At 29.8% G+C, this 24,952-nt stretch overlaps 1 long non-coding RNA gene across 1 annotated transcript in view; it reads left to right on the top strand.

Annotated features, from left to right (window-relative positions):
• Positions 1 to 15,823: 15,823 nt before the first annotated feature.
• LOC129915597 (uncharacterized) overlaps positions 15,824 to 24,952 on the top strand; it is a 132,619-nt gene continuing 123,490 nt past the window's right edge. Inside the window, exon 1 of the long non-coding RNA XR_008772331.1 lies at positions 15,824 to 16,088. This is a non-coding gene — a long non-coding RNA (uncharacterized LOC129915597). The remainder of the gene's footprint in view (positions 16,089 to 24,952) is intronic.

Here is a 24,952-nt window from a genome sequence, read left to right as displayed (position 1 = left end):
GACATTGGCACTCACCCATTTCTATTTTTTTTTGTTTGAATTTGTGACTTTTGTGCTGCCCTTTTTCAAAATGAAAAAAGCTTAAACTCGAATTTTTTTTATCCTTATTCACAATTTTAAAATTAACACTTAAATTACTCAAAAACTGTAGCATTTATCAATGTAACATAAAATCTTATGGTTTTTGAGTAATTAAAGTGTAAATTAAATAGGCCAAAATTGTGAATAATGATAAAACAAAATTCGAATTTAAGCTTTTTTAATTTTTTACATTTTCCGAGAACATGTACTATGGTTACGGTGACCATATTTCTGAAAGCGAAACCAGGGACAGATCAAAAATTCGTTGGTTCGTTTTGAAAATATAGATTTTTCCAAAAAAAAAGTTACATTTTTTTAAATGAGTTTTCATAATTTTTCCTTATTTTGATATCAAGATTTCCTAAACGATTTTATGGGAGCGTTTTTGTTGAAATCATTTAAGTCGTTTACGAAATCAGAAATCAAGAAAATGGTTTTATAATAATGTCTGTTAATAACTTCTAAAAAAATATTTTTTAATCAAAATTGGGAGAGCTGTTTATTAACATTTTAATTTTATTTTAAATGATTTTGAAATTGTATGATCTTTAACACAATTTTCAACATTTCCTTAAAAGTTTTGAAAATTATCTGGGTTCTTTACTCTTCCATATGTTGTCGAAAACATTTTACCTGGTGTAGCAACCTGACAAACAAAAGCTGGAACTAAATAATTGACGAACATTACAAAAAAAAACTATAGCCTAGTCTAGATGCGAAACGAAAATTTTCATACAAAACCAGCACAAAATTTTTCTTTTCGTTGCACAATACGCAACTTATGTAACGAAATTCTTACCTGTGATAGAATATATGGAGATTTTTCAATCGTTTGTCACTCCCATTTATTTGTCCAGGCAATTTTTCTTTCAGCAAAAGTTTTTAGACTTTGGAGACTTAGAAAAAATTTCGTTTTGCTTCAGCAGCGTACTAGGCTTAATGATTTATCCGAAAGTTTAAATATTGAATACAAAAATCAGAGAATGTCCAAATACGGGACAATCACGGGACAAATTACAAAATACGGGACACTTATACGTCATGGGTTTCTTAAATAAAAACCCGGGACAAGCTGTAGAAATACGGGACATTTCGTAACTATGGTATACTAATGTAAATTTTTGTTTACACCATCAGAAAGTAGAGATTTTAACGAACAAAGTACCCACCGATTTTTTGAAGAAAGCTGACATTTTGACACGTGAATTTTCAAATAAAAATAAAAAACTAAAAACTTAGTTTTTTGAAATTTTCACCTTAATTTTGAGTTTATGTGAAAAAATTGTTCATACATAAGTTGTAGATCTTTTTATAACATACAACTTTTCCATACAACTTTTTTTCATATACCGAAAATCGACATATACCATTTTTTACCATTTCAAACTCAACCCACCCACTTCCCGAACTCGGCTCGCCCGTAATTTATTGTTCCTTCATGTTCACCTCCTTTTCCAATGGGTTTCATTCTACTATGATTTTTTTTGGTTTCAAAAATTATCGACCCTGGGCTATAAGGACCTTTTAAATTTATACAAATAAAAAAAGGTTAAGTGTACCTACCCCTTTGTAGGTGAAGGTTCAGTAAACTTGATAAGCTTTGATGCTTTCGGCAACTAAAATTACATTTAAATTTAGAAAAAAACTCAATTGATGAGAAAATAAAAATTTAATATTTTATTTTTTTACCTTCAACTTTTCAAAATTTTGCAGTAGGAATATTATAAGGAAAATAAAATCTTTTCATACTGTAAGGAAAGTTAAAAAAGTGGAATTACACAACTTTTCAAAAAAAATAAAAAACAAACTCTAATAGGCAACACTTAACTTGCAATAAATTACTATGTCATAGCTCATAGATCAATTATTATCTATTACTTCTGCCATAAACTTCACACCCTCTCGTCTCGTAGGCTTAACACTAATCCCAGAGAGCATATTGCCCATCTATCAATTGATTTGACACAGAATTGTATCGCTCTGCCATAATAATTATTTAAAACGCGGCATTTCAACGATTTGTGAAGATACCGCAACACACAACATGTTTCCGATAAAAGAGATAAGATTAATGGCTATCAGTTATGGGTGTTGTAAAATTTAAGTGTCTTTTCTCATTTCTGTGTGTATTTTTTTTTGTTGTTGTTGTTGTATTTGGCTTTTAACAAAATCTATTGCTAAGCTCCACTTGACGCCAATAAATCACTTTAAGTGTGTTTGTGGTTTAAAAATATCGGAAACTCTTCCGGATTAGAAAAATGTATGTGCTTTTTTGAACCTACTTTTTGTTCTTATCAATATTTAATGTAAGGCTTTACATTTTATATTTTTAATGGAAGGTATTATATCTTCCCTTTCTTTCGAAAATACGTGTTTTCGTGTTTAAATTTATCGTTCTACAAAAGAAAAAAATCAAACTCATCAACAACAAACTTGACAAATTAATGAGGTCGTAAAACCTTTAAATAAGCTTCTTAAATTTTCATTCAATTTGAAGTAGAAACCGGTAACTAAAAGTCAGTTTTATCACATATGTAAGTTGTAAATGTTGTGAAATTAAATAGAAAATAACATCATGAAAAGTTACTTAAAGCTTCTTTTACTGATTGATTTTTTTGTAAGTTCATTTCTTTTAGGTATGAGTAAGTCCACCCTATTTGCGACATATGTAATTTTGTATTCCGTTTAATGAATTAAAAATGTTTTATGTATGTTACTCACACTCTTCCGTCTTTAGAACACACAATTCAATAAGTTCAAAGCTATTAATATCCTTATACCAAATCAATTATGTCTTAGAAGATCAAAATAAATAACATGAATGCGAGTATTTTCTTTTTTTTTTGTTTGGAATACCAGATGAAAAATATATGTATTTCTGATCGAACATATACCATTTAATGAAGTAGGAAGGCAGTATCTACTAACTCTTAAAAGGCTTTTTAATTTGGCTTTGATGTTGAACATTTTGAGTTAAGATTTTTTCCTTAACCTATTCGGAAAGGGGGAAAAAAAAAACAATTTTTACATCGACTTCAACTCATCCTTTGATGTTTAAGATTTAATTATTTTCGAATAAATTTTTGTTTCAGAGAAAAAGCCCTTAAGGATTTTTTTTGATTGAGATAAAAGTTGTATGCAGGAATTAATTGTTAGATAAAATTTTTTAAACTTGAGTTTGGAAAACAATTTAAAATTTTATTACTTACCATCTTGAAGTATTTTTGTTAATGCCTTTGTAAAAAAAAACTCCAACAAATAGAATATATTTTCAAGCAAAAAATGTTATATGTAAATAACTTTGGTCTTAAAAAATAAATATATTTAAAATCGTTTTTTTGAAAACCGTTAAGCTATCAATACCTCGAGAACTTCTTGCTACATAGATAGAAAAATCTTGATAAGAAAAATAATAAATCATTTTCTCATAGAATTTATACACAACAAAAAAAAGGCCACCTAAAAACAAGCGGATTCCACATTAAATTAAGCGGATTTCTATATGGTTTTTTGCTAAGACGAATTTCGTTTTAAATTTAGCGAAAAAATCTTCTTAATTTTTTGTATGCGCAAATTCAAAAGATATCTACTGAATTTAAGCGTTAAATCATCTTATTTTTATGTGGAAACATTTTAATTAAAAAAAAAAAAAAATAGCCGCCACTGAGGATCGAACCTATACTTGTGCGGTTTTTTAGCTTGAAATTTCACATTAAAACGAAAGTACAACTTAAATTTAACAGAATTTAAGTAGATTCCATTTATTTTGCAGACATCGTATTGTTTTAAGGTGGGCATCTTCTCATTTTAAGGTACCCTTTGTTCTCCATGTACTCACGCATATGCGGTTCAAAAAACCATTAAAAAATCTGTGCACAAGGTACAAGTACAAGTAATGTGAATTACAACTTTGTCCTAACTGCTAACACACTCTTATCGAGTGAAAAAAACACTTGCCCTCAATAATTCATCAAATTATTCATCTTCTCGTCGTCATGTCAGTCTTAATAAATAAAGAGAAAAACAAAATTTATTCAAATAAGAATAGAAAATTTTTAAATAGTTTTTCTGCCTCGTAAATTCAACTTATTTTTAAATTATATAAATACTACCTAGTAACCAAAAAGTCCTTTTCAGGACAATCTCATAAGGCGACTCATTCATAGCGGACTTTTTCCCGGTGTCACTTCTATATATAATAGGTATGAATGGTTCAACTCAACTCTTACATCACAGCATATTTTAAGAATCTAGCCATCAGAAACTCATACATGGCCTCACAATTCACGAAAAAAAAAAAAAAAAACAACAAAAAATGCTTGCTAGTAAAATGAGATTTATTAGTTTTGGAACCTTCAACGAAATTTGTAGATTTCCACTGACATTCGTAAATCATTAATAATAATAACTATTCGTAAGACTAAAAAAACTTCCACCAAAATTGGTAAATATCAGCCAAATCAGGTCAATCTCATGTTATTGTTAAATTGATTATTCTTCACCAAAATTGATAAGTCTCCGAAAAAGTTAGTAAATCTCTTCTTAAAAATATTTGTCTCAACCAAAATTGGTAACTCTCAACCGAAACCAATAGTTGTTTTGACTGTAAAATTTTTGCTTAAATTTATAAATATTTACTTAAATGGATGATTTTCCGATTAAATTCTCATTTTTTGACAAAATCAATAAGATTCTGAAGAAATGAGTTCATTTCTGCCAAAACATATAAATCGGACTTAAAAATGTTAATACTCAAGCGAAGCTAATAAATTTCTACGAAAATGGTACATTTCGGTACATTTTGCGGGTGGCAATTGGTGCAGTGAATGTAGTGCTTGACTGCTAACTTGGAGGTGTGGGTTCGACGTTCGAGCCCCACCTCAGTCAGCATTCTTTTCTTTATCCCCTGTAAGACCTTAGGTCTTACAGGCATATAGTTAAGATTATTATTAGATTATTATTTAGCCTGAAATTTTTCAACCGAAACTCGTAAATCTTTAACAAAATTGTAACATTTCTTTCAATCTCAGCTTAAATTGGAAATTCCGAACCCTGGTAAATCTTTAAAAAAAATTCGTTTTCCACCAAAATTGTGGAGGCCAAAAGAAACTGGTAAAATTCTTCTGAAACTCATAAATTTCCGCTGAAACTAGTAAATTTATACCAGTATCTTCAAAAATGATAAAAATCAGCCGGATAGGGAAAATTTCAACTGTACCTAACTGGATATTTTTTCTTGATGAATTTGATATTTTTCTAAAGAAGTTAGTACATTCCTGTCAAAACAAATAAATCTCAGCTGAAACTATTAATTAATCAACGCAATTAATAAATTTTCGAAGAAATTAATAAATCTTAACCGAAACAGGTAAACCTCAGCCAAAATTGTTGATTTTCAGCCGAATTTGTTAAATCTTCAACATTTACCGCAATCGGTTAATCTTTTTTTTCGAAGAAATTGACACATTTCAACAGAAATTTATAAATTAAAATTGGACGAAACTAGTTAATTTCAATCGAAACTTTTGAATTTGCCATTTGTATCTAGCTTTGTTAAGCTGTACTTGATTTTGACCCAATTCATAACAAGCAATTACATATGTACAATATTATTGAACTTATTTGCTTCGACTTGGGATATTTATGTTAAATCGTTGAAAATATTTACTATCTTGACTTGACTTGACATTAAATTAAAAAATTGTTAAATATGATTTTAATTTCAACATTTAAGCAACCGAGAAAAAAAGTTACGTATACACCGCAGTGAACATCAATTACTCTTTTCTTCTAAAATCGAAATTTTTATCACATAGTCGTAGGAATTTTTAATGTTTTGTATTAATGTTACGAAAATGAAATTTCAGTATTTTCACCTTCGACGAAATTGAATATTGAATCATCAGTAAATATGGTAAAATAATTCTAAACTGTTAAATTGGTTTGCTAACTAATAATATGTTTTAAAATCAATGCTGATTGAGAGACCTTTTAAATATAAAAAACCCATAACAAAAACAGTAAAACAGTCGGTTCCAGTTGAACAACCCTAATCCCTATTCAAAGTTTATAACTTAATAAAACTTCTTTAAATTCTTTTCCAATATGTGCAGTACTGTGTGCAGCTAACTTTTAAAAGACAACTTTATTCTTTTTTCTTTCTATTATTTTTTCAACTATTGGCTACTCTTTTAAACACTTTGCTCGTTTTCTTTTTCTCTAGTTTAGTTTTTATTTTCTATCCTGACTGTGATATTGTTGAAAAAACAATTGCAAACAAAAGGAATATAGAGGTACACCAGCTGATGCAGAACAAAGAACAAAACTTTTTTTTTTCTACTTTTTTCTTCTACAAAACCGATGGACAGAGTTTAGAGACGCAATAGCCTGTGTGAACGAACGAACGTTTCCTGGTACTGTACCTACACCTCCCTGGGCAGCGTTCATACATGTTGTTCAATATAAAACAACAAAGAATCGCACTTATCGATCAATACTTGGATAGAGTTTTTGAAACACAAAAGAAATATAAAATACAAAAAAAGAACTAAAAAAAAAAACTTAAAACATATTGACGTGACCATGTGAAACCCCTCAGATGTTGCTGTCAGTTATGTGTTTTCACCCTAAAAAAAAAACTGCAACTGAAAAAAAAAACACATAGAAAATAGTTTGACCTTCAATTAGTGAGCTTTTCAAATAAAATAACAATAAACTCTTATATTGTCATTAAATTGGCTCAATCTGCTTCTGACTCTTTGACAATAGTTTATCTTCCTTTTGCCAGGTTCACATTGACAATTTATATCCTTCTCTCTTTTTCCCTCTGAAATAATGCGTAATTTCAGCCCCTATGGCCTGGTCTAACACTCGGCTTATATGAAAAGTTATTATCTAAATCTTCTCTGACCCATGTTATGACTGAAAGGAATACAGAGCCCATCTACCCTTAAATTATGACAAATAATTTATTTTTATATCCAATTCACCTGGGGACTTAAGCACACATTATATTAGAAAAGCCCATTTCTTTGGTCTGCATAGTTTGTGGCAAAATAATTGAAGTAATTAAGTGCAGTGTTTTGTTCTTCTTCTTATGACAAATAATGACACCTCTCAAGAGAGAGATAGATTGAGAGAGAACTGTCAAAAAGATTTGACAATTTGCTTAAATTTTCTGTAGCGAAAATAGATTTATTAGCCTTGCTTAACTCAAGCTCTACTCGTATTTATGTGTCAGAAATTAATCTCTCTCTAGTAGTTGGTTTGGTTGTTTTAGACATCAACTCTATCAACATTCAACTAAATGTCAGTAAACAATAGCCATTAGTGTCAAAATGACAATTGATGGGGGATACCTACATGACATAAATGAAAATGTATTTTGTTTTTGTTGAGAGAAGGTGGATAGAATCAGGAAGTATCATGCGGTTGGTACTTAAGTGGAGAGTGTGTTGTATCTGAATGATAACAAAAATGAAATTATTGGACTTTTATACGAGTGTTGTCCGTGTTGCGTGTTCTTATTATGTATCTCTTTTTTTTAAGGGTGACAAAAAGGGAGGGCTAATAAAGTCGAAAAACTGTCAGTAGTCGGACGTAAATTCTATTGTAGTTGTTGGTAGATGACAGATTGGTATTTTTTGGACAAAGTTAACATTTCTTACAATGAAAAATCTCAGGAGAAATGTTCAATAGAAGTGTTTATTTTTGATAATTTTGGGGAATTTGCTTTAGGAAATGTTTGATTTGTTTTAGTTTTGTTTTCTAAAAACTACCTGATTTTTGAAAAATAACATACATATTTGGATGCAAATAACTCAGCAACCAGACCTACAAGAAACTTTTGGTTTTTAGTAGAGAATAGAGCTTAAAAATACCTTTCTTTTGATGTCTCACTCAATGGATTTGGAAATGTATTTTTTTTTGGCAAGGGGTTAACATTGATTTTTTCTCGAAAGTTCGAAAAAAAAAAAAATAAAATTTAATTTTTTCTATCGAAATGCCTATGCATTTAATGTGAACTCATATTGGAACTTTGGTTCCAAGTTATCTGGCTTCGAAACTAAGAAAAAACAAGTTTGGATGCAAATAACTCGTCAACGAGACCTCCAAGAAACTTTTGATTTTCAGTTGTGAATAGAGCTTAAGGATACCTTTATTTTGATGTCTCACTCGATGGTTTTGGAAGACTTTTTTGAAAATCCATTTATTTTTAGGCAAGGGAACCTGATTTTTTCTCAAAAATCCGTAATAATTTTTTAATTTTTTTGCATTAATAGATAAGCCTGTTCATTGTGAACTCGAATCTGTAAACCAAAACTTGTTTCGAGACTTTGATTCGAAAATATCTGCTTCCGAATGTGAAAAAAAAAATACTTCGAAAAATTTCGCGAAAAATTTCGAAATGTTTGGATTGCAAATAATTCAGCAACCAGGCCTCGAAGAATCTTTTGGTTTTTAGTAGTGAATAAAGCTTAAAGAGACCTTTCATTTGATGTCACACTCGATGGGCAATTTTTTTTCGAAAATCTGAAAAAAATGAATTTGTAATTTTTTTTACCTAAATGCATTGGCCTATTCACTGTGAACTCATACCAGTAAACCAAAACTTGTTTCGAGACTTTGGTTCCAACTATCTGCCTCGAAAACTACGAAAAAACAAATTTGGATGCAAATAACTCAGCAACAAGACCTTCAAGAAACTTGTAGTTTTCTGTTATGAAAATAGCTTAAAAAAAACCTCAAAGTCTTACTTAATTTTTGGCAAGGGGTACCCCTTGAATTTTTTTTAATTCCAAAAACAATAAAACACAAACTTTGCACACAAACGAGACTCGTTTTCAGTCAAAACGATACTCGCTTTATAGTGTGAGATATGGTAGTCACAAACAAAATATAAGGATACCTTTTGAAAGCTAAATATTCTTTCTATTTCTATAATTTGTCTTGTTTGTTGTAGACTTTTAGAAAACTGCAAAATGGCGCCTAAAAATAAAGTTACAAAAACCCTAATAACGTAATCAGATACATAGTTTATTAGCGGTAGTATTTGAAGGTTGTATCATATTTCCTATTTGACGGTGTTCCATGTGGAATCAGGACTATTCAACCATTAAATATAAACATCTTCAAAAACTATTTAAGGATATAACCTCTTAAAAAATCAGAAAGACATCGAACTATTTAAGGGTGATGATGAAAAAAACGAAAAGTTTTAAAATCAAAAGTTACTGGACACTGGAACGATAAAACAAGCACCGTTTAAGTTACGAAAAGTTAACACTAAAAACCTTTCTAATTTCATTAAATGAAGTAGAAATTCTTTTTTTTTACAAAATTTTTTTCTAACCTTCCTTAAATAAGTTTACCACTTTTCTTTCCTTACAAAAAAAAAAAAAAAAAAAAAAAAAACAGAAAAAAAACAACTTCATTTAGTTAGTTATGCAAACTAAATTTCAACAATTTTCCCTAAAGTCATACTCCTCCAAAGGCTAAATTGAGAGGTTCTTATGTTGTGATGGCATCTTGAAAGATACTTTTGCCTAAATATAGGGACATAGAATTTACACATATACATAAAGTGATTGCATTTTCACTTCACCCTATAAAAAAAAAAAACTTCACCCACATTTTGCCATTCAATAAAACGCAAAAAACCCATACACATAAAAGAGAGTGCACTGCTGCTGCTTTTTCGGGTAAAACTTAATTATGTTGGGTATGCAATGCACGATCAAACTTCATCAAAGTTTAGCGTAACCACTTAAAACGTCACTCACTTTTAACAACACAATTTTATCATGTACATGTTATTCGTCCTCGTCTACGTCCTTATCGTCCTTGTCATCAGCGTGTTCATCTCTACATAAATAGATGATGTATAGTTAGTTTTCGTGGGATCTGAAAATGTTCGTTAGTTTTTGAATAATATGAAAATCTTTCTACGTTGGGCGCCATTTAAGAAAAACTATTTATCGAATATGTTAGTTTGGAGTGTATAATGTTGAATTCTGAAGTTGAGATTATTATTTATGTGGTTTGACAGGTCATCAGACAAACTGAAATGACGTGAAAAGAAGAACATTCGTCATTCGGAAGAGAATTTAAAATGAAGGAAAAAAAAATAGAATAAAACCACATAAGTTTCAATAATTCATTTTTTCCCAGCTTGTGGTGCTATAATGGCAACAAATCATCATTATATTTATAAAACTCTCTTCTCTCCAATGATATAGAGCATTAAATTGCATCCTTGTGTCTGTGTTGAAATAGTTTGTGGAAAGTATAGACTACTGATGACAAACAGACGATAACTCAACCCTCTTCAAGTCCTTGTTTCTGCTTTTTCCAATCGTTTTTCTTCAATTTTTTTTTGTACCGTTCTGTTTTTTTTTTGCATTGCTGTCATGTTGTCTGTTTGTGCTTTTTCATTCTTTGTATGCATTGGAAAAAAAAGAGATACAAGGTGGAACCGATTTTACACGTTATGGTAATCAAACAAGAAGTCGTAGTACTTACGTTGTTGTTGGGATTTTTTTTTCGTAACTTACTACACTGCTACTACCATTCATTTTTCTTCCGATTTATTTGTCTCCCTCTTCCTCACTCTCTTTTTCTTGTCTATGTTTTTTTAAGGATTTTTTCCCTTTTTCAATCAGCATCCCTTCGTTTCAGTCTCAAGCGGTGTGGTATCTATTTCGATTAACCATTCTGGCCCAGGTTGTTTGGTTGATGGTGGTGATGTTGGTTCGAAAGGTAAAAAGGTTGGTCGATGACATAAAAATCCCTTCTACAACACGAAAGGAAGAAAGCATGGAGTCAAGTGAACATAAAGTAAAGTTGAGAGTTATTGGCAATGACAGAGATAGACGAGGTTTTGGAAACATTTAACATCATGGAGCTTTTATCAACCCATTTGTCTCCACACTGCGTATTCACTTTTTTTTCACGAATGTAAATACCTCCATGCCATCACTGTGGGATGGAATTCTGTCAAAAAAAAAAAAATAGAGAAAAATCTTTTCCCTGGTATTTATTCTGAGAATGAAGAGAGAGAACGAAGAAGAAAAGTCAACTGGAACTTGGTAATCACAGACTTATTACAATTTACATGTTGTGGAAGCCAATTTGATAAGTTTTTTTGTTGTTTTTTTTTTTTTTTTGAGAAAATAAAAGAAAGACGACTCCTTGTCAAACAGAAGGACATTATGGTATCGAATCAGGATATAAAATCAACCAACCATAGCAACGAAACCGACCGATGAGTAAAGAGTAGAACGAGGAACGCATTCGAGATTAAATAATTATTCGTCATTCAATTTATATGCAAATTTCTTTATTCCCTTTCCTGCAGGCACCCCTGTTTGCATTGTGTCTCTTTTTCTCTTTTTGAGTATTTCTTTCTCTGTCATTCCCAATAGAACTATTCTAGATTATATCTGTATTTTTAAATTATTTGGCAGAATTTTCGTTTTCGGTCAAAAGAGGATGGTCTGATCCAATGTAAATTGGATTTTCCGCTGTCATTTTGTTTGTGATTTTTTGTTAAATTAAATTGAACACCATCCGGATACCAGAGGAGAAGTGTTAATTTTCTCAATAATAATAGTCATCACCTGTGAAAATGCAGGGAAAATCCTTTTTTTAAAGTTATTCAAAAGAGTAGGTACTTCAATTCTTGGAATAGAATTTAATCAAATTGTTGAAATTGATGTTTTATTTCTTCAGTTGTTAACTATTTCAGTTAACTTATGGCCATAGCGAAAAATAGCATGAAGGTGAAGAGCTTTGATAGTTTTTTTTTTTTTTTTTCAATAAAAAAAAACACCCTTTTATCCATCATATTTTAATAGCAACTTCAAAGTTATTGTTTTCAATCTCAAACTTACAAGATTTCAATAGAGTAGCATTTTCTCTTCGCCTAAAAAAACATCCTTTCTCCTGAAATATGTATACCTACATTATTTGTAGACTAATTTTCTTTGTAATTCCTATACATATATAAGGCACTATTATTGATAAAATTCGTGAGGGTATCATTTTGTCATAATTTTTGTGTTAGTAATTCCGAAATTTATCTTTCCGTTAAAAGAAACACCCTTTGACTTAAGATAATTTTACAGACTCTTAAGATTCTTGGCGTTTATAACAATCTTAACTTGTTCACCAGCTTTAAAAATTAAACAAAATTAATGTCAACTGTTGCAAAATCTTTTTCAGACATAAGTCAACTAAAAAAAAAAACACCCTTTAACCAAAAGTATTTTAATGAAATGAATGGAATATTTCTTCCTGTTTTATTCTCCATCGTGAATATCATCAGTGTATCATGTTTTTTCTATTTATAAATAGATTTAAGTATTAAACTGGGCAAAGATTATTTTTGAAAATACACCGGAGGTTTTTTCTACTGTCACGGGTGGGACAAAAGAAGAACTGATTGATATGGAAATACCTATGTTATTTTCTTACAGAATGTTCACAAATCTATTACAATTACTCGCAGTTTTTATATTAAAAAGCGAATTAATGTGTAAAACTAGTATTTATAAATATCTTGCAAAAAAATAAAAGAAAATATTAAAAACAAATTTCAAAAACCAACAGAAAAAAGAAATTTTTTGGATTTTTTAAAAAAAGTTTAGATTAATTTTTGAAAAATATTTTTTTTTTTTTTTTGAAAATGGCCCAGATACTTAATTTATAAGTTTGTTTTATTATATCAGTAAGCAATTTCTTATTTATAATAGACCAAATGTTTCAAAATTAATTATTTTTTTTATTCCTGTGAAGGAGGAAAATTACAGTTCTACCCACCTGACCTTGTGACTTTTACAATGAGTTTGACGTCTTAGTCCAGCAGGAAATTAAAATAAAATGCACGACTGGGGCCGCACGTACGTGCTCTTGCAGTTCAAAGCACTTTTATGTTAGCTTACTTGTAGATTATAAGAGCTGCCTCTATATACATTTTTAAGAAATTTGGTTGATGTAGGGGAAGAGCCGGCATGGAGGCCAAATGTTCGTTAAATACAATTTTATTTTATTTTATTTGATTTTTTTGAGAAAAACTAAAAATGCAGTTATACTGCAATTACTTTGAATATTACGTATGCAAAATTTTATCAAAATCATTAGAGCCATTTTTGAGAAAATTGCAATAACTCCATAATGATGTACGGGAAGATTTAAAAAATATGTAAAGACCGTATTTCCACTATCCGTATTTAAAAAAAAAAAAAACTAAAAAAGCAGTTATGTTAGAACTATGTACAGCATTACGTGTGTTAAATTTAATCAAAATCGTTAGAGCCGTTTTCAAGAAAATTTCAATAACTCGAAAATTTTGTATGGGAGGTAGGTATAAGTTCTAAGCGAGATATTAAAAAACAAAAAAAAAACCAACCTTGGAAATTACGAAAAAAACATCCATACCAACTTTCAACAAAATCCGTCCACCCGTTTAGGCTGTAGCTACTTGTACAGATGGACGCACGGACGCACAGACTGACGGACGTCATGACGAAACCCACTTTTTTGGACTTCTCCATCATCGTAATGTTAGTTTTGATTAAAACCTCGAACTTTTTTTTGACACGAAACCAATACTTGCTCTATAGAGCAAGTAAAAAATTACTGGTGCCCTCTAAAATAATAGAAATGGTCATAGAACATTTATAATATACATTCACTAGGGCGTATACGTACTATTTTTTTTTTCCCCCAATCAATAATTTTTTCAATGTCAGGCGATTTACTTCAAAATAAAAATAAAACTTAAAATTAAATTCTTAGTACCTACATAAACAAATTTTTGGATTTAAAAAAGTTGATTTTGTTTGCTTAATGGCTGCAAAAAAAGTTTAACCATTTTATAAAATAAAACATTTTTTGGGATAAAAAGAAACCCAGATATGTGGAAAAAATTAAAATCCAAGAAGGCGGCTAAAATTGAACTTCGCAACCAAAAAAAACTAAGGATTTTGATTTATCAAAACTTGATTTATGTATGTACAAAAAAAAAAAAAAAAAAATAAATAAATCAAAATATTAAAAGTACTTCAGCTCATCAGTATTCCAAACTGTGGTCGTCCTTGCAATATGAAAAGCATGTTGAACATACTTTCTGATCAAAAGGACCTAAACCATCATCATAAATATTCTCCCAGCTAATCTGATACAATCCTGAACGTCACAAAGAAAAAAAATTTGTAATTGGATATCAAGTCACATATGGGACGGATTAAAAATGAAAAGACAAATATCCTTTACCTAACCCTTCGATGGTCTTGAAAAATGCTCAAATATAGACAAAAAAGGTAAAAAAGTTGAAATATAATTTTCAAAACTCGATTTTCCCTGTCCTCCAAATCAATAATATTGTCTCGCATACAAATCGGAAGTTACAACAACAACAAAAATCCGGATTGAAAAATGATTGTGTCAATATTTTAGGTTGTTTATTAAGGATATCAACGCGGTTGTCATACACCATTGATTATGAATGTATTTATTTATCCTTTGTCAACCCTTTCATCATTTATATACGAACCCAATTTTTTTTTTTTTTCAAATTGGATGGTAAATTTTTGTAGCTGCTTCCCAAAGGTGATGACTAAAAAGAAATGAAAACAATATTTTACATACATTTATATGTATGTGTATAAAGGATAAGCTTTTTTTTTTTTCTTTTAGGTTGTTTGTTTTTGTTAAAGGGTGCGAGTGGGAATGTCTAGAAATAGAAAAAAAAAATAACTAAGGAATTTATTTTGGGAATTTTCGGAATCTTTAGGGAAATTTAAATAGCGATTCTCTTTTGTGTCTTTATTTTTGTGAATAACTATAAACTGGAACAAAAAAGGTTTTGGTATTTTAGGATCAAATTTCAGGTTAAAATAGAAGAAATAATTTAGGAATTTAGATTTTTTATTAGCAAGAATCAGTTTGGAAAAATAAAAAGGGTAATTTTTTATTAACTCTTACATTGTCTTTTAAAACCATTGGCACGGGATACCTCTATACTCTACTATACAAAAAGAAGAGGTTTATAGCTAGACTGAATACAAAATAAAATTTCTAAAAACTTATAAGCACATTCTAGTTATTATTTCTAAGAAATTTATTTGCATTTGTTAGTTTTCTTCATACTTTTAATGAATGAAATTTGACAATTATGAACAAAAATTCTAGCTGAATAGCTTTATTTCGAATTGAAACTTGTAAGCACTTCTTTTTATGAAAAGCTTTTAATCGTATTGTGGTAAATTTCTTAAAAAACAATTAGTTTTAAACAGAAAACCATAATTGAATAAAATTTAATATTATTTTTCTGACCAGAAATTTTTAATTCAAAGAATCAAAAAATTAATATTTTTTTTGCATAACTTTGGGCTATAAAATATTTGAAAAAGAGGAATCCTTAAAATTTTGATGAAATTTGAAACGGAAAATACTCAAATGAGCAACAATTGTTTTAAAATAATAGTGCTTACAACTTTTGAGACAAAAATATTGTATTCAGCTGCAGTAAAAACCATTCAGTCAATTGTTTATTCATAATTTTCAAGTTATTTGAGTGAATATTGAAGACTTAAGAGTTCTTAAACCATGCTAACAAGTTTTGAAATTTATATTTAACAGCGGTAAAACAAAATATTTACATTTGTTTTTTTGCTATGCTTATCATATTGATTTAGATAAAAATTGTTCACATATTGAAAGTGCTTACAACTTTTAAATCGAAAATATTGTATTCAGCTACGTTGAAAGCCATTCAGTTGAGTTGTTTACTTATAATTTTCAAGTTTTTTTCAAGGAAAATTTAAAATTCACAAGTGCTTATAAGTTTTAATCCAACTTGTATTCATCAGCGGTAAAATAAAATATTTGGCATGTTTTTTTTTTCTAGACTTATCACATTCTACATTTGTAAATACAAATTTAAAGTGCTTACAACTTTTAAGTCGAAAACATTGCATTCAGCTGCGACAAAAAAAAATCACTTTGTAAGTTTTTATATGCATTTTACCCAAATACCTGCTGAAACTTAATCATATCTACACACGAAGACACTTCTTGTACTTAGAAGTTCTTAAGAAACATCTTCACTAGTTCACATCATTAAATTGGTATACTTTATTTAGCTGAAAGAAATTTAAATAAAATTTAAAATATTCACAAAAAGCCCCACAGCCTCCTTCTACCTATACAACACCCATTTGTAAAATCATACTTCACTCACAGAGCCTCATATCTTTCTCACCCTCTTCAAATGTCCATTGAATCATGTTTTTTTTTCTGAAGACAACACAAAAAAAAAAAGCAATCAAATAGCTCTCGTCTCCTCGTCCTCATTTTGCCTGGAAGGAAACGCTTTGGCCTGGCAAATTCTGCTGATGACGTGATTTGCTTAAATAAAAATAAGAAAATCGCCCTCAAGGACTTTTAAAAACGTTTTGGTTTTGTTTTTTTTTCTTCTTCATTTTTGTTAAAAAAGAACAATAGCCCAGGAGGCTTTTTGTGCGGTTTTGGTTGTTGTATTACTCTAAATCTACTGCCTCTTTATATTTTGGGTTCGTTGTATTGAACACGTTCCTTATTCACATCCTCAATCACTTCCAGGCGTAGTTTGTGCCCTTTTTGAGTCAACTAGCTCTCACTCGTTTGATTGATGATGAGGCTGGTCGGTCCCTACCTTAAAGTTACATCTATGAAAATGGTTTCTTCTTTAAACAAAAAAAAAGAAGAACAATAAATTTGCAAACTTGTTTTTGTTTAAAGACCGAGAATGATGAAGATGATTAAATTCCTTGTTGTTTTATGCAAATAAACTAGCACCTTTTTTTTTTTTTTTTGATAAAATATCCTTTTTCACGGATGGTGCGATGTCCTCCTTATACTGACAATGACAGCTTACAAGGCACAAAAATGCCAAAAGAAGGTTTTTGTTTTGAATTTAAACTCATTTTCTCTAAGATAAATTATTTGTTTTTGTTCAAACTGCGATAAATCCTTCTTGTTTGGTTGATGTCCTTTGGAAGGACTTTTCAAAAAAAAAAAAAAAAGAGGAGGCAACACCAAACGAACCCAGAATCTAGTCATGATGTCGATGTCGAACACAAAATATACGAGGGGGCGTTGGATGAAGTGAAACTCTGGCTGCAGAAAAGTTGACACGTTCGGAAAATATTCATTGAACTGAAAATAATTCACACAAAGTGTGAAGAGACAGAGCGTGTTTTGTGCACAAATGAAAGACAAATTTATTGATGGTGCCAATGCGCGCCATCTGTCTGATGTTCTTCTTTTTTTTTTCATCACACTACACAGCTTCCCCCTTCCTCCCCCACCCGGACCCAAACACAAAAATAAATCAAATGGATATTGGTATAACAGTATGCAGTTAACACTTTGTCGATTCTCTTTTTCACTCTCAAAGAGATTCGACACGGAAAAATATTAGAATCGAACTCCATTGACATAAATTTAAAGTGACAAGACTAATGGAGAAAGGACGCGACTTTCATTGAATAGTGGGGTAGATTGTTAAAAAAGTTGAGCACAATTTAAAAAAAAGTTTAAAAAATGAATGAAGGGAGTTTAAGGAGTTAAGGTGTTATTCAGCACATATTTAGTGTACTGAATATGAAATTTCGATCATAAATGTTAGCTTTTGACTTGACTATGAAAGTGTAGTAAATTGATGCATAAATTCTATACATTGAAACCAATTTAAATTTCTCTTCAGAAATTTAAGTGCTTACAAGTTTCAATTTGCAATTTTTAATTCAGCTGTTGTAAAAAATGCTTTTTGTGTTGTTTTTATATTATTCTTGGTAAATTCTGTAAGAACTGTACATTAACTGTTTTATAACCAAAGTGCTTACAACTTTTAAATCGTACATAATGTATTCAGCTGCAAAAAAAAATTACGTTGAATCTTGTTTATTACAAGTTTTATCAAATCAAATTTCTTATTAAAAAAGATTTTATACTTCAAATTCATGGATATGCTCATTAGATTCCTAACACCAATGTGATAGATACATATGTGTGCTAACAAGTTTTTTATCAGGAGAACATTTTATTTTAAAGTTGAAGTGCTTGCAAGTTTAAATGTACTAAGAAAAAACTCAGTCGAATTTTTAAACATTGTTATTCTTTTTTAGTTCCTTTAAGAAGATGGAAATTTTGATTAAAAAAAAAAAAACTTTGAGCTAATAATGACAAATTTAATAAAAATTTGATTGCTTTTCAAAATTGAGAGTATTTGATGAACAAATGTTCAAAAATAGAAGTGCTTACAAGCTTTATATTGATAAAAATACTTTAAAGTAAGTGCAAAAATTTACAAAATATTATGTAAATTGCTGAAAAACAACAATTGTTCCAAAATTTGAAGTGCTTTCAAGTCTTAAAGCCACATTTTTATATTCAGCTGCACCAAAAATTAAAAAAAATCACTCAATCATATTTATAATATTTTATTTAGAAGTTTGAAATAATAATATATTTTGTAAAAAATGATTGCTTATAAACTTTTTGACAGGGTTTGGGAGTATTAATGAACCAATAAAATCTATTCAGCATAATAACGAATGCTCGAATTTCCGTTAAGATCATTAGGTTTCGAAATCAAATTGGCTTACAAAATTAAACAACAAGTATCAAAACAAAAGAAACATTCAGCGGTATACTAATTTTAACTTAATTCTGAAGATTAAACAAAAATATTGTACCTTTTAAATATATTGGCCAAAATAAACATTTAAAACAAATTGCTTACAATATTCAGCAAGTATTTGGCTATTCAGCAATAAAAAAAATCAATTTACAACATACAAAAATACGAATTAAGTTACGAATAAACAATATTTGCTTAAATTTTTGAAATTAGCTTCGATACTTGAAGCAATCTGTACCACTGTAAGCCGAGGTCACTTTCATCGTACAGTAATCGTTGGCACGACTTGTGAATCCTTAAAGCTTGTTAGTCGGTCAGCGGCCTGGATAAAAAGCTGGTGAAACTTCTATAGTCTTTTCTCGTCCGTCAATTTTGTTCTGTAGGTATGCTGTGCATGCTACGAGTATCCCTTCCATTTTTGGTTCATCGTGTGTTGTATACATGCTTGTAGCACGATTACTCAAGAACTTTGGAAAATAATGGAATTATAATATACCATTGGCTCCATAATGGTCCCTTATATACATTTTGATACACCACACATCTCCTGCATCTCCTAATCGCATGCATTCCATCTACATAAATATCTTGCCAAAAAAAAGAAAAACAGAAGAATCCTGACAGCTTTAACATAGTCTGCCATGTTCATATGTTCCTCTAGCATAATCTATATAGAAGAGAAAATATCCTTTAGGGAGAATTAAGATTTATAAATCATATGTGGATGTGGATATGGATAGTCTGCGTCTTGCATTTTCTTAATTGTTCTCCAAGCTATGTAGACGACCATCAGTTTTGCGTAGATAGGATATAGAAATAATAACCCACTGAGGTGTCATGAATATTATACCCTTTTAGATATGAATATAATGCTTCTCAAATGATCCGAAAGGGAATGCAACCTAGAGCGCCCTCTACACATACATATTTAATCAAAAATTCCTAAATTAAATTTTCTGCTTAAAATATCATGTTCTCCCAAATATCAGAGAAATAAATTTGTCGAAAGTGTTAAATTAATTTCGATTTAATATAAATGTGCATTTTGTATTTGACAGGACACAAGAGATGCCTTCATTTCACTCTTTTACTCTCTGCTAACTAAAAAATATCTATCAAAATGTCAATCAATTTAATTCAGAATTTTTGGAAAATTGAAATGATTTTCTAGTTCATTTGATATTGAGGTTGTCAATGGGGAAGTTCTTGTTGGGTGGGTAAGGACTATCAGGTTTGAATGTTTTATTTTTTTTTTTTAATAGAATTGATTTCGGAAAATGAACATTTTACTTCGTGCTCGTTGTCAATATGAAATGCACTGACACGAATGAGTGCACATTGGATATGCATCTTGATTTTTAGAATAAATTTTTTTTTTATTTTTTTTTTTTATATAATTTTTTGAAGACATCATTTTTTGTGTCATTTTCCTAGAATTCTAGATATTTATAGGTAGCCTTCAGAAATTTGATTCAATTGAGAGGTATTGACAACATTGAGTATTAATTTTTAATGTGTAACAAATCTTTGAATTTTTTATATACTCCTTGTTCATAGCTCCCTAGGTCACTAGGACCTTAGGCCTCTAGGTCCACAGATCACAAAGTTACCAGGTCACTAGATTCCTACTTCCTTAGGTCACTAGGCCAATATATCCCAAGGCCCCCGGATCTTTTCGTCTCTATGGTCCAAGGTCGCAAGCTTTCTTGGTCACTATGTGTTCAGGTCTCCCAAGTGACTAGATTCCTAGATTCACGAGTCCCTAGATTTCTAGGGTCCTAAGTTATAAGGTTTCTTGGTCACTAGGTCTAGAGATCACTAAGTTCTTAGGTCACAAGGTCGTTAAGCCACTAGTTTCCTATGTCCCTAGGTCTATCCGCTAGGTCCTAATCACTAGATCTAGGTCTAAGGTCCCTAGTCTTTTTATTTAATGGGTCCCTTAGCTACTAGTTCGTTAAGATAAAACTTGTCACTAAGTTTCTAGCTATTGTTGCATTGAATGTCAGAGTGGTTTTTGTTTACCTTTTATAATTCACACTCACTCGTTACTACATTGTGGAACCGTTACATCTTCAAACTAGCGAGAAAGCATGTTCGAACATTCACCGCCCCGTGATGCTACTCTCTCTCTCTCTCAAACGAAAACTTTCTCATATTTCATTTAATTTGAGAAAACCAATACCTAGTCCATAAACCAGGTACAAAAAAGAGTAAAAAATAAAATCTGTCAATATTTCGTGTCCTTTCAAAATATTGACCAATGGCTATAACTTTTTACGTCCTTTTACTCCCTCTTCACATTTTTTTTGTTCATCCACAAATAGCTGGGGTTAAAAATAAAAACAAAAATAAGCTAAATTTATAATCGATCGGAACTGGAAGCAATTTTGTTGTATTTTTTTCCACATATATACAATTCTGTTGGGGGTTAAGGACATATTTGAGTACACTTCACCCCAAAAAAAAAAAGGACTTGAGAGTTATTTAATCAAGAAAAAAATCGATATATTTACTATGTCCAGCATTTTCACCGCGAAATAAAAGGGAACACATTAATATGATGTTTGGAGTCAGAAAAAGAGAAAAAAAAAAAAAATGAAAGATGGATGGAAGATTAGTTTTGATACAGAAACTCGGATAGAGAAAAAGAGAGAGAGAGAGAGAGAAAAGGAAATGGAGCAGAAATGTCATTTTTAGTTGAATGGGTGAGTTATTAAAGAGCAATAGATTAAATTGAATTGAAATTGTACTCGTCATAAATGGTTGTATATGGGGCTTGAGATGATTAAGTTTGTTGGTCATTTTTTGTAAAAGGTTAACAGATGAGATATGAACTTTTGTTGAATTTTTTTGTTTTCTAAGGGAATCAGACAAAAATAAGTGTCAAAATGAGAGAGAAAAATCATGGAAAAGGAAAAAAGATCACATTCGTGTTGTTCGGTTTAAGAAGAAATCTCAGTTAATGTTTATTAATGAGATATTCAAAATATGAAACAGAATATAAGTTCAAAGTCTTTTTCATCTAATACAAGAAAAGCTTCCACAGTGTTATCAATTTGCATTTTATTAATATTTTTTCAATAATTTCAAAACTAATGATATTTTCCTTTCTTTTCTTTTTAGGTAAGTAACGAAGTCTACTTATACTGGTTTTTAATTTCTACAAAAATTGGCAAGTAAAATAAATGTAAACTTAAAATATTTTAATTACGAATGTAATTAATTGAAAATGGAAGTAAGCTGGGAAATTATAATTATCTAAATATTGAGAATATCCGCTTTTTTAGATTTTGTGGTACTTTTTTTAAAAGTTAACTTTGCCATACTTTGAATTGAAGAAGAGTCAGTTTTTTTTTTCTTATTTTTTGGAGTTTTGGTTTTCGAATTTCAAAATTAAATTTCTTAAAACCTCCATTAAGATAAAAAAAAAAATTATCCAACATAAAAGTAGAAAATAGTGAGCTTCTTGGTACCACACATAGAAAAGTCTACCTTGTAAGCATTTGCTCTCCATTACAAATGAAAAAAAAATACTTATTGAAAATAAAAAAATTGGCATTGAAAAAAAAAAAAAATATATTGCAACTGAATAATATTTGCATTAAAAAAAATTATTGCAACTGAAAAATACTTGTATTGAAAAAATAATATTTATTACATTGAAAAAAAAAAAAAAATCAATGCATAATGTGTGCACTAAATAATTTTTTTAAATACTAGTCAAATTTCTTACAATTTTGGCTATTTGGCCATTACCTACATAAACTTGTTGAACTATAATATTGAAGATAATATAAGGTTAAAAAATCAAATTTGTAAGAAATTCAACGAGTATTAAAAAAAAAAATATTTAATAAAAACTTTTGCATTGAATTTTTTTTTTTTCAATGCAGAAAATTTTGTATTTGCAATAAATTATTTTTTTTTTGATGCAAAATATTTTTCTTTACATTAAAAATGTTATTTTCAATGCCATTTTTTTCATTTGATATAACATTTTTTTTAATGCAAAATATTTTTAATTGCAATAAATATTTTTTATTTTTAAGGCAATTTTTTTTTTATTTGCAATAAATATTTTTTTTCTTGATTTAAAATGCATTTTTTTTTAAATGATATTTTTACAATCCTACTTGTAAGTATGCAATGTTTTTTCTAATGCATTTGCCTTGTACTTTCAAATAACACAAGTCATCGTTAAAGCCTGTTCCAAGAGGTTTCTTCTAAGTATGCAATATTTATTTTTAATGCATTAGAAAAAAAAAACATTGCATACCTAAAGAGATTTGTATTTTCAATTTACAGAAAGCTGAAGTTAATTGCATAATGAAAAACATTGTATACTTATGTTATATTATACTTGTATATAAAAAATACCAGGCTTCCTTAAAACGGTTCAAACAAATCTTAAAAAAGCCTTCTTTAACTTCTTCCTCTTAAAACTTAAGGAGACGTTCTTTCTTCCAAAATGGTTGATATACATAAGTACGCCTTCAAATAAATTTATACAAACTATAGCTTGAAAAGTTTGCGAAAAAATTAGAGTTACTGACTCTGTTCAAAGTTTCCCTCCTTTTCTTTTCAAATGGCAAGGTTATTAAACCATTGCAAAAATCAACGGAGCTTACACAAAAATGCCAAAACTAACCAATACCTCGGTAATGATATAATCCATTTCTTCTCCTGACAAGTAAAAAGGAAATGCCGAAAAAAAAATACTAACCCATCAAGCTGTTTCCAAAATATCGGATTTAATTAAGACAAAAAAAAAAAACCCTAACAACTTGAATCAATTACAAATGAAACCGAATCCTTTTTGTTTTCGTCAAAAAAAAAAAAAAAAAAACTAACAAAAATAAAAATAATCCTCCCACAAAAAATATAATTATTTTCGCTTACCAACGAAAATACTGATAATGATGATAACTAGTTGCCTCGGCTATTTCTATATTCGAAACATGCTTCCCCCCTTTTTGCACTACCAACCAAAGCCATGTAATCAAAGCTTCATCAAAAATTCAAAATAGAAATACTAGAAGCCCCCATATACACATACAAATAGATGATGGTTGGTGTAGGTACATATCCTCTGACTCCTGGAATACTGACCTTCGTGCTTCAATTTAACAAGCTCATAGTCCAATGCCACGCAAATTGTTGTCCGAGTAAAGAGTATTTGTATTTTGTACATACAAAACGTTTCGAGAACGCGAACGCATTAAAACAAAAGCAGCTTCGCCTTCTCCGACTTTTCAAAAAGGATGAAGGATAGCGCTTATATGATTTTTGTGTTTTTTTTTCTGTTGTTTGTTTATTTCCTATTTCCTGTTTTCTGTGTTGTTATAATGAAGGAGGAACTTGGTTGGATTGATGGGAGAGCAAAATATCGCGTGTTGAAAGAATTGGTTCTTCTATTATCCTTGCTCTGTTGGTATACCACTCCATCATCATGACCATCGACCGTTACCGCCCGCCGACAGTGAACTTTACACAACCCCAAGACTCCAAACCACATGCTAACAATGTGGCCTGGCCTTCTCGTTAGTTACGCCGCCATTACTGTTGAATAACGTTCCTATTTATCATTCTATCGAAAGGTTAATTATGGTCGGTTTGTATCTTTGTTTTGTGTGTTTTTTTTTCTTTTGTGTTTTTTGTTTTACGTTCGAGTAAGATAATTATTTATAAAAGAACTATGAGAAATTGTGGGTTAATTTAGCAAAAAAAGTTTGTTTTGTATTTTTTATAAGAAAAAGTTTGTTGCAATTTATATTGCGAATTAGTATATATAACATCAATTACCTATAATTGAAAAATACATCAATTATTTTACGCAAAGGATCGATGTTATTGCAATTACAAGAAAAACTTATGGCCTTATAGTAAATAATTTACTAGATTGTGAAGGGCATTTTGATGTGAATACTAAAGCAAGGTTTGATAAAGGTTAAAAGAATTTTCTTTTTTAACTGAGAATTAATTTTGACTTTGTATAAGGATTTTTATCATAAATGACGTCATCGTCATCTAGAAAACGGTTTCCAGACTACGATAATCCAAAATATATCATAATTTTTGGTATTAATTCAGCGGAAATTATCATGCCTTCTGAATGACAAATATAATTTTTTAAATATTTTCCTTTGTATGTTCCAGCATAACTTCTAAACTACTTGTCACAGCTCG

Source organism: Episyrphus balteatus, chromosome 3 (assembly GCF_945859705.1).
Source record: "Episyrphus balteatus chromosome 3, idEpiBalt1.1, whole genome shotgun sequence".
NCBI lineage: Eukaryota > Metazoa > Arthropoda > Insecta > Diptera > Syrphidae > Episyrphus > Episyrphus balteatus.
This window is presented reverse-complemented; position numbering and strand designations above follow the sequence as displayed.